Raw genomic sequence first — 13,808 nt, forward strand, 5'->3', positions numbered from 1 at the left:
CTGTTACATTTAGTTCCACCTCCTGTGCCCCATTTAGAAATGTTACTCGGGGTATAATAGAGATCATAGATGGCCATATAATGCTGTGCCTGCATCCTGCCAGTCAGCAAGACTTCATTTGCCAGGGCTATGGAGGTATTTAAGTCAATTCCATGTATATTTAGCTTCATTGCCCATTTTTCTTGGCATGGTGGAGGTCATCTGGCAATAGCTTTATCAGATTGTTATAGAAAAAAACAATGGGCATCCCTTTCCCCAACGCCTCTATTATCGGAAATTTTCTAAGCTGTAACAGACCATCAGGGTCCAAAGATCTCAAAAAACGACGAATTTGAAAATATTAAAAAAAATCATGTTTTGGTAAGTCATATTGTGATTATAGCTCTGAAAAAGATGGAAATTGACCCTCTGGGCAGAAGTCAACTAAGCGACCAATCCCCTTCTGCCTCCACTTGGCAATAGTTTGATCTCGAAAAATAAAAGTAAGTACATCTGGGGCTTCAGAGGGGGTGTAAGCATTTATATTGGACAACCCAAGGTGCCGCTTCACCCGCCTCCACACCGTATAAGCAGCCTTATACATTTTAAACTTGTTTTTTTTAAAATAACTGGGTTCCGAAAATTTTACCAAGCAACTATTGGCCTCCTCACCCAACCCAAATGCATATATTGAAGGGCTATGGCATAGTGAAGGGGTAGCCTTCTCTCCAACAACCAACGGGGAAATAAATTGTAAAACTTCTGCCCAATAATAAAACAAAAAATGAGGGATCCCCCAACCCCCACAGGTTCTTGGGAGCACCATCTTTTTGTATGCCCTCCTATGCCTTGTGTAGCCTCATAAAAATCTAGCGCTGATGTTCTTAAGTCTTTTAAAACACCCTGCTGGAAATTCGAGTGGGATGGTTCTGAAGAGGTAAAGAAACTTGGGCAGCACAAGCATGTTCAACACATTCGATCTCCCATGCAGCGATAAATGAAGATGATTTACTCGCTGGAGGGTAGAATTCACTTTATCTAGAACTGGGTTCTAGATAAACCCGTGTTGTAGTAGTCATACAAGAGTTGAAATAATCCTTGAAAGACGGGTGGCTAATATTTTAGAATAGATTTTGCTGTCGGCATTAATTAATGATATTGGTCTGTACGAGGATGGTAGGAGGGCAGGTTTATCTTTTTTTTTTAGAAAAGCTGTTATTATTGATTCCCGCCAAGACCATGGGGCTAGTCCCTTTTGTGCACTCAGACATACCATCAACATTTGCTCTTTTAAGATCGATGAGAAAGTTTAAAAAAATTCCAGCAGGATTCCGTCTGGTCCCACCGCCTTACCCACGCGAGGGATAAAATTACTGCATCAACTTCCTCAATAGTAATGTCGGCCTCTAGCTCTTCTTTCTGATCCAGGGTTATTTAGGGAACTCGAGATCCCCCAAAACCCCTGCAATTTTCCCTTCTATTTAAATATTATCCTCGTTTAGATAAAGCTGACTATAACATTTTTTAAAGGTCTCCAATACTTTCGCGGGTTCTGTAAGGATTTGCCCACTTTCATCCTGAATTGAGTCGACCCTCCTGGCTACCTCTTTCTGCCTTAACTAACTCTTAGCGAGTAGCCAACCTGAGTTCTCCCCCACCTCATACAGGTCTGAGCGATGTACTGCAATCTGGGCAGCTAGTTTGGTGGCGAATATTTGATACACTTTCATTTTTTTTACAGCCAAATCTGTTGTTATTTGCTCATATTCCAGAGTGGTATTGACTGCTGTCATAAGCTTAGTTTCTAGAACTCGCAGTTTGTTCAGCTCAACATCCTGTTCTACTCTCAGTCTGCACTGTTTATTAATATAGTAGCTTAAGGTCTCTCCCCGCACTCCGGCTTTGAACGCATCCCAGATCATATCGACTGAGGAAGATCCAGTGTTAAATTAAAACAACTTGGGTATCCATTTAGCCATTTGTTCCTGATAGGCGGAATCGACTAATAACTGACGCTCGAAAGTCCAAGACTTTTTAGGCGGTCTGTGATTATCGGATTGTGATCTCATCTTATTTTGGGGTACATGTTGATCCTGGCATTTGTCAATAGTTCTATAGGGGTGAAAAAATAATCAAGTCGAACATGTTTCCGATGAGGGGCAGAAAAAAATGTGTAGCCTGGATCAGAATGTCTTTTTAACCACCAAACTTCCACTAACCAAAATCATTTAGAAGACCCTTGGTGGCTTTAAAAACCTTATTATTTTTCCCCTCATACTGGAAATTCCTACAAAGGTCCTCATCTCCACGTGTGTGTGAATTGAAGTCCCCACAAAGAATTAAGGGGGACGGCCAGGATGCCAGTTCGATGCTAATGTCATTCAACATATTGGGATCATCAGAGTTGGGGCCCTACAATGAACATATAGTAACTATTAGGTCATCAATCCTCAGCTCAATAATCACCCACCGACCATATTGGTCTGCTTTGACACGTTTACACTCACCCCACCTGTGTTTCTTCAAAATGGCCACCCCTCTTGTAGTCGAGCCTTGTTGTGTACAACACACAAGTTCAAAACCTAGGTCTTTCAACCAGGCCCTATTATTCCAAGCAATATGTGTTTCTTGCATACACACTAATTCTGCACCTATTGTTCCGAGGATCTGAGCCGCAATTCCTCTTTTTTTTCCTGTTGTTTAACCCACATATATTTCATGAACAAATGGCGAATTTACCCATCTTTATAGAGAAATTGTTTTTCCATAATTGAAAGAGCCAAGAATTTCTGTCCCCACTTATCGATATTTATAATGCTAGTTGTCGTTAAAGACTCACAAAAACAATATCTGAAAGAGACACATTAGTGATAGATTCCTTACCTTAGAATATCCCCAGGCCTCAGACTGGATCCGGAATTTTTGTCGCGTAGCAATACCCCTGCGCGTCGGTAGGCGTCGTCTGCGGCTCCGCGTCCGTCGTCGGCGTCGTTAGCGCCGGAATGACGTCGTGGGAGTACTTAGACGCCGCCCATGCGCGCTGACGTCAGTTGTTCTTTTTTCCGCGCCAGCTGGCGCAGATCTGGAGAAGCTCTACCCCTAGTCATTTTTTAACTAAACTTTTGATCTTTTTGATCATTCTTTTTCTTCGACTCTATTGGTGCCGGTAGGGGTGCCCGGGTTCAAACCCTGCTCGACCCCCATCGCCGGTGCCTGAAGTGCCTAGGCCTCGATCACGACGACCGCACCTGCTCCGACAGCCGGGCCCTGACGTCGAAGGCTAGGCGGGAGCGGTCCCGCAAGCGGCTCGAGCTCCGGCAGTCGGCCCGCGCCACTCCAGGTCCCGGTCCTGGTCCCACGGGAGGTCAAGGGACAGGTCGCGAGGTCGGAGTCATCGCAGCTCCGGGAGTGGACACCGGTCGTCAGGTTCCAAGTCATCAGGTAAGAGGCATGAGAGGTCGGAGAGACGTCATCGTTCCTCCGACCCACCCCAACGCTCGCACGATACGGCCGGGGGCTCAGGCGACACCGCCCACGCGGTTCCGCGGGAGTCGCAAGCGTCTCCGCCTGCCCCACACCTTCGGGTCCCTGGGCACGGCGCGACGCCGGAGGAGATCGAGCGGTACCTCATGGCCATGAGGTCCCTCCCTCCTCAGTCGGGTTCGGTGGCGCCTTCGGGCCCAAAGGTCCCGTCTGGTGGCCCTAGCGGGTTGGGTGCTTCGCCCCCGACGCCGCCAGGTGCTTCGGCCCCGGCAACTTCGGTCCCGGTGCCGCAGGACCTCACTGGATCCGCTTCCGGATCCGGGTCGTCGCCGGTCGACCTCACGACCTTGCCGGCGCCGGCCCCACGGGTGTCGCCCCCGGCGCCCGCTGTGGACGCCGACCCCAATGTCCCCTATGGTCCGACTCTGGTGCCGGAACGGCGCCGCTTGGCGCCGCTTCCGACAGACTATGGAGATTTTTATTTCCACGAGGAGGCCCGTCTACTAATCCTGTTTTATAGGTAACGGGTGACGAGGAGGATTGGGAGGGGTCTGAGGAGTGCCAGTCTCAACAGGACTGGACATATGAGCTTGGGGAGGCCCGTGGTCTGGACACACCGTCAGACACTGGATTTACCTCGCCTCCGACTGTGGCTTCGGAGGAGGGGTCTGCATATAGTGTAGTGTTGACGAAGGTAGCCAAGGCCTTACACCTTGAGCTCCCCGTCGCGGCCGTGAGGACTAACCTCCTCGCTGAGGTCCTCAAGCCGCAGTCAAGCTCCAGCGATCCTCTGCTGCCGTTCAATGAGGCCTTATGTGACGTTCTTGTGGGCACTTGGTCCAATCCCGCCACAGGCCCGCCTGTGGATAGGAACGTGGCCAGACGCTACCGTCCGGCCCCGGGCGACCCATGCTTTTTGTCCACCCATCCCACCCCGAGAGCCTGGTCATCCAGGCCTCCAATTCCCAGACCACATTCCCGTCGGCCCCGCCCGACCGGGAATCCAAGAGATACGAACAGTTCGGGAAGAAGGTGTTCTCGTCTGTAAGCTTAGGGCTGCGGTCTGTAAATACCGCCTGTCTCTTGGGCCGCTACACCCACACTCTGTGGGACACGGTTGCGGAGGTGCTGCCACAATGCCCGGAGGAGGTCCGGGCTAAACTCGCCCAAACCCTTGCGGAGGGCCGAGATGCAGCGCGTTATTCCATCTGGTGTGGGCTGGATACAACGGACTCACTGGGCAGGGCAATGGCAACGACAGTGGCGGTTCGACGCCACGCCTGGTTGAGGTCCGCCAACTTCTCGGCCGATGTCCAGGCCACACTTCTGAACATGCCGTTCGATGGCCGTCGCCTCTTCGGCGACAAGGCAGACCATGCGCTGGAACGTTTTAAGGACTCCAGGGCTACGGCCAAGTCCTTGGGCCTCGCGGCCCCACGCCAGCAAACGGGTGTCTTTCGCTCCTTTCGTGGCCACGGAAGGAGCGCCCCCACACGTGCTGCCAGCCACGTGACGCAAAATGTTCAACAGTGCGGTGGCGGCCGTGGAAACCGCCGTGGCGGCGGTCGGGGACAACGGCGAGGCCAGTCCACACCTCCCTCCACAGCACCCGCCTCAAAACCTTCCTAGTCCGAGTTTTCAGGCCCATGTGACGCCTGTGGGAGGCAGGGTTCGCCATCACCTCTCCCACTGGCGCACTATCACGTCGTACAGGTGGGTGGTGCAGATCGTCCGAAGGGGCTACTCCATCCCCTTCGAGGCGACCCCTCCATCCATGCCACCGCAATGCCACCGCGTGTCGGGGGATCACTTGCAACTTCTGCAAGAGGAAGTCACGGCCCTCTTGGCCAAGGGGGCCATCGAGCGCGTTCCTGGGCCAGAAGTAGGGTGTGGATGTTACTCCCACTACTTTCTGGTACCCAAGAAGGGCAAAGGGGGCCTACGCCCTATCTTCGACCTACGGAACGTCAACGGCTTCCTCCGGAAGGAGAAGTTCGAGATGCTGACTTTGGCTCAGTTCCTAGCTGCCCTGGACCCGGAAGACTGGCTGGTAGCCTTGGACTTGCAGGACGCTTATTTCCACATCCCCGTCCTGCCGGCCCACCGGCGTTACCTGCGGTTCACGGTAGGCCAAGAGCACTTTCAGTTTACCGTGCTCCCCTTCGGCCTTACCAGCGCCCCACGGGTGTTCACGAAGGTGATGGCGGTGGTCGCAGCTCATCTGCGCAGGTTAGGGGTGTCAGTCTTCCCCTACCTTGGTGAAGGCGGGCTCGCCCCAGACAGTCGTCAGCCACCTCCAGACTACGGCCGACCTCCTGCATTTGCTGGGGTTCTCCATCAATGTGCCGAAGGCGCACCTGTGTCCCTCTCAGAAGCTCCTCTTCATCTGAGCGGTTCTCGACTCGGCGCAGTTTTGGGTTTACACTCCCGAACAGCGGGTTCGGGATATACAGGCTCTGATTCTCATCTTTCAGCCGTTATCCCGAGTCTCGGCCAGGTTGTCGCTGCGGCTTCTGGCGCTGATGGCCTCCTGCATCCTTCTGGTGCATCACCCCAGGTGGCGGATGCGGGCTCTGCAGTGGGACCTGAAGTTTCAGTGAGCCCAGCATCAGGGCAACCTGTCCAATCATGTCTTGATCTCGGAGGGCATTGCGAGACAACTGCAGTGGTGGCTCACGGACCGCGACTGGGTCAGTGGCAGATCCCTCTCCCTACCCCACCCGGAGCACGTGGTTGTGACGGACGCGTCCCTCCAGGGATGGGGAGGTCACATGGGAGAGGCGGAGATCAGAGGCCTCTGGTCTCCGGCGGAGTCCCGGCTCCATATCAACCTTTTGGAGCTGCGGGCGATTCGTCTAGCACTGAAGGCATTCCTCCCCTCTGTCCGGGGGAGTGTAGTGCAGGTGTTCACGGACAACACCACCGCCATGCGGTACTGTAACAAACAAGGCGGGCTGGGGTCGTGGACCCTGTGCCAGGAGGCTCTGCGCCTCTGGCAGTGGCTGGAACATCAGGGCGTGACCCTGGTGGTTCAACACCTGGCACGCTCTCTGAATGCCAGGGCGGACGAACTCAGCCGTCGGTGCATGATGGATCACGAATGACGTCTGAACTCGGACGTGGCGCAAGGCCTCTTTCAGCAATGGGGAGAGCCTTGGTTAGATCTATTCGCCACAGAAGAGAACGCGCAATGTCATCAGTTCTGCGCGTTGGAATTTCCATGGAGGAACTCGCTCGGCGACGCATTTCGTCGCAAGTGGAGTTGCGGTCTTTTGTACGCCTTTCCGCCTATAGCACTTCTGCCCAGAGTGCTGAAGAAGATCAGGCGCGACCGGGCCCAGGTTATCCTGGTGGCTCCGGACTGGGCACGAAGATATTGGTATCCCGAGCTACTCAGCATGTCAGTCGATCCCCCGATTCGTCTGCCTGTTTGGGAGGACCTTCTGTCGCAGCAGCAGGGGACGGTCCTGCACCCGAACCTGTCCAGTCTCCACCTACAAGCTTGGAGATTGAGCGGCGGCAGTTGAGGCCATTTGACTGCCTCCCGAAGTCTGTGATATCATTCTGGCAGCCGGGCGTCCCTCCACAAATTCGGTATACACCTGCAGGTGGAACAGATTTGTGGCATGGTGCATAGCAAAGGCTGTGGACCCTCTCTCTGCACCCCTTTCTGAAATTCTACTCTTCCTTCTTTCCCTTGCACAGCAGGGCTCTGCTCTCGGCACTCTTAAGGGGTACCTTTCTGCTCTTTCCGCCTTCTTACGGCTACCTGACCAGCCTTCCTTATTCAAGTCCCCCATTGTAAATAGATTTCTGAATGGCATCACACACATGTTCCCTCCTGTTCCCTTCGTGATGCCCCAGTGGGACTTGAATCTTGTACTCACTTATCTAATGTGTGCTCCCTTTGAGCCGCTCCATAACTGTCCTCTCCGTCTTCTTACCCTGAACCCTGCTTTCCTGGTTGCCATCACCTCTGCCAGGAGAGTGAGTAAGCTCCAGGCTCTTTCTTCTACTCCACCTTTCCTCTCTGTTCATCCGGACAAGGTTGTGTTGCGGACAAGACCTTCCTTTCTGCCCAAGGTTGTCACGGCCTTCCACATCGGGCAGTCTATTACCTTGCCCACCTTCTTTCCGCCTCAGCATCCCTCGAAAGAGGAAGAGAGGCTCCACCGTCTGGACCCAAAACGTGCGCTCTCTTATTACCTAGATCGCACACGCCAGTTCCGAGTGGATGACCAACTCTTTGTTGGTTACGTGGGCGCGAAGAAGGGAAAGACAGTACACAAGAGGACCATTTTGCGGTGGATCATCTTGTGTATTCAGGCATGTTACTCCATGGACAAAAAGGAGCCCCCTGCTGGATTGCGGGCTCATTCCACTCGAGCCACGGCAACAACAACTGCCTTGGGCCGAGGAGTCCCCTTACAGGACATTTGCCAGGCAGCTACGTGGGCCTCGCTGCACATGTTCGCAAGACACTACTGCGTGGACAGTCAAGTCCGGAGGGATGGCTTCTTTGGCTGTTCCGTCCTCCAGGACTTTCTGGTGTGATTATTGGTTCGCAGACCCACCACCGGGGTTGCTATTGCTGGGGTATCTATTCTAAGGTAAGGAATCTATCACTAACGTGTCTCTTTCAGATGCACAAGTTACTACTTGTGTAACGATATATCTGTAAGAGACATTAGTTAGTGATAGATTCCTTACCAACCCACCCATCCTCCCCGTTCTGCGAACCGATATCTAGGGTTAAGGTCATCCCCTTTCAGGGCCCTAGTTTCATGGCACCAGTGTTGGTTCTATCATGGCTCTGCGTATCTGGCGCAGAAAAGCTGTGTATCAGAACTGACGTCAGCGCGCATGGGCGGCGTCTAAGTACTCCGACGACGTCATTCCGGCGCTAACGACGCCGACGATGGACGCGGAGGCGCAGACGAAGCCTACCGACGCGCAGGGGTATTGCTACGCAAAATAAAATCCGGATCCAGTCTGACGCCTGGGGATATTCTAAGGTAAGGAATCTATCACTAACTAATGTCTCTTACAGATATATTGTTACACAAGTAGTAACTTGTGCATATAGGTGAAAAACATTTATTAGACCATAACTTGCTCATTCTAAAGTGCGCCAATCCCACTGCTGTGTTCCTTTCGTTCCTTGCCCCAAGAGCCACCCCCACCCCCCTCCCTGCAACTACCCCTACCCTCCACACCAACCCCTGAACCCACCCAATTGAGGCACAGGGACTGAGTAGTCCCTATTGGTGATGGAGAGAAAGGAGTAAGTGCCCTCCCCGCCCCCCCCTGTCCCCCCAAATAAGTGCTCAGATAAAGTTTCGTAGAAAAAACCTTCAGTACTAACACAGAACCGCAGTTTCCCTTAAAGTGTACTCAAGAATTCCTTTGCTGCTATCTCGGAAGTAAAGAATAGAGTCTTCTCTTTAAAGATGACCTTGAGCTTTGAGGGATTTAATAGAAAAGCTTGCGCCCCTTTCGCTTGCAGTGGGGTGATAAGTTGATGCAGGTTTCCACCTTATTTGTACAGTGGCCTGACAGAAGTCAGGACGTACGAAAAACTCACAGCCCTTAGCTTTCCGCTTACGATCAGGCCTTGCTAGGTCATAAACGTGCTCACTGAGTAAAAAATGGCTCAAACAAATAAGAATTTCCCTTGGTTTGGCCTCTGCCCCTCTAAACCCCCTCCGGACGTGGGAAAGGGAATCTGTGCACTCTTTGGAGCTCAAGTTCCCATTTCCAGTCTATTCTAACTCTGGGAAAGCTTCAGTACAGAGTTCAATTGCAAATTGAGGAATGTCTTTCCCTTCTAATCCTTCAGGAATTCCAAGTATGCGCAAATTGATCCTCCTTGATCTATTTTCAATATCAATTAGCTTCCAATTGATGTCATTCCGGTTAGAGTGAAGGGCTGAGACGTCTGCCTTCTGTGCAGCAAAGTCATCCTCCATTGAGGAGATTCTTCCTTCAGCTTCTCCTATTCTCCCTTCAGCTTCTCCAATTCTAGCTGATAGCTCAGTACATGATTTAACCACACGCCGCACCGTGTTTTGGAGTTTACGGACTGCCCCCTGGACTCGTAGACCCTCTGCCTTAGTCTCCTCTCGGTGCGACATAATGGCGTGATATATAGCCGTAAGTGTAAAGGGATTGTCTGAATCTTCAAACCTAGAACCCGACTTCACTCTGCTGTTTTTTGACACACCAACTTGAGTTGTTGTAGGGAGATCTAAGAGTGGTGAACCATTGTTGCTTATTATCTGTCCTGGTACTGCGTTGTGTGAACTAAGGGCTTCATGTCCCTTTCAAACCGTGGTTTGTCCGCCTGACAGTAACAGGCTATTCTCCTCTTCTTCCAGGGGCACTGAACTAGCTAGGCTTCTATCATCTGCCCAGTCAAGATCAACACTCTCACCCTTCGAACCCATAGAGACATCTGACATGGAGTAAAATTTCCCCCCTGAACCACAAGAATCCACCTCGGTCGCCATTTCTGCTGAAGGGTTCTGATTATCCAGTGCACTTTCAAGACTAGAAAGTTGAGGAGCCACAGTCATGGTGGCAGAATCTAAGAAGTCTGATCCGTCAGTATTAATCACCTGTTGGTTTCCACTATCAGCATACCGTGCGTTTAGGTGGTCACTAGAGGGTAGAGTTAGGGGGGAAATTTCCAAAGACTTGGGTTCCATTCCTGATAAAGCAGAGATTGTGCTATTCGTATTACAGCTACTACTGGGCAGAGGTAAGGTTGATAGTTGGTCCTGCTTAGATTTGGCAGTAGGTTTTTAAAAAAAAAATCCCTGGAATTACTACCTTTGAGCCTTGAGGATCATTAAGCACAGGGGGTACACTAGCATCTGAATGTACCTTAGGATTTTTATTGGATGTACCTGAGGCTCCTGCCTCACTTGCAGTTCGATTTCCATGCTAGAGGGTATTCTGCAGGCAGGCGCTGGTCCCTTGTGCCTGAGAAAGCTGTGTAGCTACAGTCGGAGTACCTGCTACAGCCGCTGCACGAGTCTTTGGACCTTCGGCAGCCGCGATGGAGCTGGGGTTTTTCGGTCCCATCCTGGATGAGCATGCACTCCACTCCGGATTTTCGGAAGAGCTCCGATACTGCTGGTCGATTGCTTCAGCTGCCTTCGCGTCCTTACTCTGCTGCAGCTTCTCCAGGCGCCGAAGACCGACCGTGGAACAGCCGCCAACGCCGAAATAGGAACCACTGAACCCGGCTATGGCAAGGTGAAGTCGGCGTCTACGGCGGGGTGTAGATAGTAACAAAAGCAAGCTCAGCATGCCGGACTCCTTTTTTTAAATATCTGCTTCGCTTCGTGGTTCAGAGCGTTACAGCCTCCAATCCTCTTAGCTCGTGGTATCCTCAGGCAGGGGAGAGCAGGGGGGGGGGAATCAAGGAGAGCGTTTGTGTCCGCCATCTTGCCCCTTGAAATATTTTTTGATATAACATTTTAACAATATTTAATTCTTTTGATCTCTGTAGTTACAAAGCTGAAATACTCTTGAAATAGAAATTTCCCAAAAATCTGATGGAACCCCACACATACATTTGTTTGAAACATGTGCAAAACAGGAAATCAATATTGGAATGATATGCACTGAGAGAGTGAGTTTACTCTAACCAGTTATCCTTTGCAGAGCCGTCTCAGACCCACATTGCACATTATTCTTCAGTGTTACACAGGATTTCCATGGATCACTTGTTTAGGATTGTATTATTTTTATTGGTTTTTAAAGTACAACTTTTCCCGCCTACATCCTTTGACCGGCAGAGAGCAGTACAAAAGGAAGAAAACAAAAAGAGAGGGGGGGAGAAACAGGGAGAGAAGGGTCGGGAACAAAACATAGGAATGGATGAAAATCAACAGCCATGCTTTGCTCCAATGAAATCATTTAAGTTTGTCTTCTCCAACTTCTATGAGCTTGTTACATTCAAGGCTGAGTGTTGGAGGTAAGGTCTAATATACGCAAATATATTGGACAGGTAAGCTCGTGAAATTTAGAGGACAGGTTTTATGCATGGTCTTTTTAAATTTGGGCAGGGCGTGGTTAATCATCACCCACAGCTTCTCCATGCCCACTGAATGCCATAATTTGTGCAGCCAGTCTAAATGTGATGAGATTATGTCTGAGCCCCATTTTGATAGCAGGACCTGTTTTGCTGCACATAGCGCCAAGGTAATGGCCCTCCCCTTGGTGGAACGTAGTGGATATGCTTGCACATTGGGCAACCCGAGGAGGATATAGCTAGGGAAGCGAGAGAGTTCTGTATCAAACATCTGATCTACATCTGCCAACACCTCCTCCCAGTACAGATGAAGCTTAGGAAAGTGCCAAAGCAGTGGGAGAGTGAACCAGAATGATTGCACTACCGCCAGCATTTATCGCCACTCCCTTTTTGCCATTGGGCCAGGCGTGCAGTTGTATAGTACCAGCAGTGAACCGTTTTGAGCAATGTCTCTTTCCCAGAGGCGCTAGTGGCTGATGCGCAGGCACGATGAATGATTTCTACCCATTCTTTGTCTGTGAACCAATGTTTACATTCTATTTCCCATCTTTTTCTAGCTGGTGTGCTTAAGGGATTCACCATTGTATTTTAAAATGTATATATGTCTGATAATAGCCTGTAGTCGTCTCGCCTGGACAAGAGCCAGAGCTCAAAGTGAGTGAGAGGCCTTCTTGTGTGCTGGTCATATTGAGGGATGAGTTACCAGTGTCTCACTGCAGTATAGCGCCAGTGCTCAGATTCCGGGAGTCCAAAGTCCTGTTGTACTCTCCGGAAGTCCAGCAGTCGGTGCTCATCAAACAAGTCCCTGATACGCTTGCAATTGGCTTCTTGCCATCTCGAGAACGTTTGCCCTTGAACTGCCTGCGGGAAATCCATACGCCCCATAATTGGGATGAGGGGGGAGATCAGGGTGGAAAGCTGCTTAACTGCACTGACTTTGTCCCAGATGCCCATGGCGGCCTTAACCACTGGGGAGATGTACACTCCCTGCGGATGATTCCTGCGTAGGAGCCATGGTATTTTCTAGATATGAATTCCGGGGACCGCTTGATCTAAAAAACACCAGTGCTTCTCTGTAAGTGGACGTTGCCATTCCACATGGACGCGTAGCTGGGCAACCTGATAGTAGTGCAGTAGGTGTGGTTTACCCAGCCCTCCTTCTGCTACAGGAAGATACGTACGAATCTTGGCCATTCTGGCCAGCTTACCTCACCAAATAAAAGATTCTATACTCAACTGTATCTTGTTGATCATAGAGGCAGGTGGTTGCAATGGCATTACCTGCATGAAATAGAGGATTTTGAGCAACAATGACATCTTCACAGCTGCTATTTGTCCCAACCATGAGATGAGGCCGCCAGGACTGAATAAGTGCTCTCACCAAAGGCATTAGTTCATAATAATTGTGCGTATATTCTATACCATTGAAGTCTCAATGGTATAGACTATACGTATGCCAAGTGGAAGATTCCCTGTTTGGCCCATGTAAAGGGGCAAGTTGCTACAAGGTACGTCTGTTCGTCATGTGGAATGGTGATGTTTAGTGTTTGGGATTTGTAGTTGTTCACCTTAAAGCTGGAGACTCTACCATATGCGGCAAGCTCCTCCAGCAGTGGTGGCAGTGACTGGCGGGGTTTAGTAATTGTGAGCAGAACGTCATCTGCGTAAAGGGTTATTTTGTGTGATTGGCCAGCCATTCAGACTCCCTCTATTAAGGGATGCCTACTGATACCTTCTGCCAGCGGCTCCATGCAGAATGAAAACAGGAGTGGGGAAAGCGGACACCCCTGTTGCGTTACCTGGAGACTGGAAATGAGGAGGATAGGGAGTTATTGGCTCTGACCTGCGCTTGTGGGTTTGCATACCCGACCCAAATCAATTTCTGAAAGCGTGGACCCAGCCCAAAGGTGTCCAAGACCATGCAGAGAAATGTCCAGTGAACTTGATCGAACGCCTTTTCAGCGTCTATTGAAAGGAACAGTGTCAGAACCTTAGACCGCTGGGTCTTGTCCAGCAAATGGAAGAGGTGCTTAGTATTGTCTCCACAAGTGCATCCCGGTATAAATCCGGTTCGGTCAGGGTCCACCACCCCAGACATATGTTGACCTAGTCTATGGGTCAAAATCCCTGTGAAAATCTTTGCATCCACGTTGAGCAGAGATATAGGCCTATAGGATGTGCAGAACTGAGGATATCTCCCAGGTTTCGGCAGGACTGTTATTATTGGAGTGCGCATGAATTCTGTGAGTGTTCCTGTAGTGCTAAAGGAGTTGTACAATCATACCAGGACAGGGGAGACACGTTC

General features: G+C 50.7%; 1 protein-coding gene across 1 annotated transcript in view; it reads left to right on the top strand.

The window, feature by feature from the left end:
- Positions 1-13,808, top strand: part of LOC147683291 (disintegrin and metalloproteinase domain-containing protein 9-like) — a 2,469,977-nt gene that overhangs the window by 249,726 nt on the left and 2,206,443 nt on the right. The window lies entirely within an intron of this gene.

Source organism: Lissotriton vulgaris, chromosome 11, assembly GCF_964263255.1.
Source record: "Lissotriton vulgaris chromosome 11, aLisVul1.2, whole genome shotgun sequence".
Taxonomy (NCBI): Eukaryota; Metazoa; Chordata; class Amphibia; order Caudata; family Salamandridae; genus Lissotriton; species Lissotriton vulgaris.